Source organism: Vollenhovia emeryi, unplaced genomic scaffold (genome assembly GCF_000949405.1).
Source record: "Vollenhovia emeryi isolate VEMERY1.0 unplaced genomic scaffold, V.emery_V1.0 DF944175.1, whole genome shotgun sequence".
Taxonomy (NCBI): Eukaryota; Metazoa; Arthropoda; class Insecta; order Hymenoptera; family Formicidae; genus Vollenhovia; species Vollenhovia emeryi.
In genome coordinates, this window is record NW_011962191.1 from 1 (window position 1) to 2,667 (window position 2,667).

Genomic DNA, 2,667 nt, shown 5'->3' on the forward strand with positions numbered 1-2,667 from the left:
ATATAATTTTGAAAATTAGTATAGAAAATGTACATTTTTAAAGTAAGGTTTTATTACATATTTTATCAAAATATAAAAGTATTTTACTCGAGTTACAATATAAAATAAAATATGAAGAAACATTATAAAATAAGAGATCAACTTCAAGAGAATCGGATATTACTATTTGACACTGTTAGCAACCGATGAGCGTTTGAGAGGTTACGTTCGATGTTATGCATTTCAGGCACTAAACATTTGAAGGAGAGTAAAAAGCGGGTAAAGAAGGAAGAAATCGCGCCGGCGCAATTGGCGTTGACCAACGCGACGTGTTGCGATTTCTAGTTTCTGGTTTCGGCTTACGTCACCGAAATTTTCTCTCTATTTCGGCCGAAACCGAAATCAAGCCGAAATCTTGATTTTAGGCCGAAAATGGCCGAAACCAAAACCGAAATTTCGGTCGGACTCTAATAATTTATGATAAAACTATTTAAAAATGGAAAAAATTAATATAAAACTTAATTCTGTTACATTTGATTTGCATCGTAGCATAGTAAGCTTCATGGTCATTGATATTGATCGACTACTTTGGCAGCTGAAGTTGCAACATGTTGCAAATTTTTTAGATGTCTTAAGTTCACACGTCCATTATTCATAAAGAGAATGTACTAATGAAACGTGTAAAGAAGCGAAAAACCGTGTTCTTTCCCACTTGCCGAAACTGTCTCCCCACTATTGCCCGACACGCACAGCTATTGCCCGCGGGCAAACGGACGCCCACGGGCGATGAAAATTACCCACCGTTGCTCAACAACATGGGTGCATTCGTTTACGCAGTGACTGCAATAGATGTAGTTCGTTTACTCTGCCTACGAAAACGACTGCAGTGCAGTTTGTCGTTCGTTTACGCAGAGATGCATCCTATCTGCGCAGCTACTTCGGAGGTCCTGCTCTGGATGCTCTGCTTGCAGTACTGCGTAAATAAATGTAAAACTGCAAGAATTGTCTGTTTAGTGCTATCCATCATTAACGTCGAATTTATGTTGAGCATCTTTTAATTGAAATTGAGTTATTTTATAAAAATAAAAAACCAAAAAGGTGAAGATCACCTGCTTCAAATCGATCCTACAAAACTGAAAGTAATGCAAGATAAGTTATATGGAAAACTAGAAAAAAAATTAAAATTAAAATTAAAATTTTTAAAACCCGCTGCAAACGATGCTATTTTTCCTGCTGGATTGCTTGCGATTTACTAAATTACTAGGAATCCTGAGTGCTGAATGGTGCAACGATAGTAATTTATTAGATTGCAAGTAATCCAGCAGGAAAAATAGCATCGTCTGCAGCGGGTTTTAAGAATTTTTATTTTAATTTTTTTTCTAGTTTTCCATATAACTATCTTGCATTACTTTCAGTTTTGTAGGATCGATTAGCATCGTCTGCAGCGGACTTAAGTCTGGATTATGAGTCGAATTGTTTATCACGATCTTATTATTAATCTTGGAATATATGCTTAAGGTGCGTTCGGGGAGCGCGCTTTCAGCGCTAAAAGCGTCTTCTATCTTTGTTCGACGTACAGTGAGTGACGAAGATAACTGACGTTTTCAGCGCTAATAGCGTCTCCCCGAACGCAGCCTTAGTATCCTTTGTGGATCACTAGCTCTATTATTTTTCTTCTTATATAATATCATTTATTTAAAACTTTTAATATGTTATTTGAATTAATAAATGAAATGAACAATACCGTATCATCTAATAATAGTAGCTCTTCATCAGAGCTATCTGACCATAAATCAGAATCTGATGAGCTACTGTCGATCAAGATCCATTGCATGAATAATATTAATCATTATGGTTTCTGAAAGGAGAATTTTTTTTAATAAAATGTGTTTAAAGATATAATTTATATAATTAAGGTCGTTATCATATTTTCTCCAAATTTAAATAATTAACACTTAACCTCTAAACAAATGGGAGGAGTCAAACGTCCGAGCAGTCGTTCACGCAGTTGTCCGTTCGGTAAATTACGTCACGTGATTAGCAGATGAGAGACGCAGTGGATGCAGTGCTGTCCGAGAGCGGCCTTTGGTAGCACGGTCGCTCGCTTGTGTGCGTCATCCCCTTCCTATGCGACCGTGCTATCAAAGGCCGCTCTCGGACAGCACTAAGTGGATGCGCTAAGAGTTGCATAAACGAATACCCCATAATTCTTACATAACACACGTGATATATATCACTTGGGACGCTCTGGCTCGGATCACTTCGTAATAAAAGATTGGACGGCCGTGTGCTTTCAAGTAGTATATTTCAGTAGTCACGCAAGTAAACTTCCAAGTGCGATGTCGTGGTTAATGAACAACATTCGGGACTGGTTTCTATCCCTGGTCGTCAGGATACTCAAGACCGGCCAGATACCTGGACACGTGGCGTTTATCTTGGACGGAAACAGGCGTTACGCGCAAAAGTATAATATGTTAACAGGAGAGGGACACTTGAAAGGGTGAGCATGAGTTCGAAGAGTCGTCCGTTGTTGTCTTAGGCTAGTATTACATTTGTTGTATGACAAATTTTTTAAGTGTGTTGATTGGCTGCAAGATAATAAAATTCTCGAATATCTAGAAATTTTCTATTCAGCGGCCAATCAACCCGCTTAAAAAAATGGTCTTACGACAGATGTAAATATTATTA

General features: G+C 37.8%; 1 long non-coding RNA gene across 2 annotated transcripts; it reads right to left on the reverse strand.

Moving 5' to 3' along the window:
* Positions 1-67: 67 nt before the first annotated feature.
* LOC105563923 lies at positions 68-2,661 on the reverse strand. 2 transcript variants are annotated; one of them, XR_001009078.1, is made up of 3 exons: positions 1,940-2,661; positions 1,724-1,837; positions 68-952 (listed from the first exon to the last, which is right to left on the reverse strand). It is a non-coding gene; the product is annotated as an uncharacterized LOC105563923 (long non-coding RNA). The 2 variants fall into 2 exon arrangements; XR_001009079.1 differs by having other exon boundaries at positions 68-972.
* Positions 2,662-2,667: the final 6 nt, after the last annotated feature.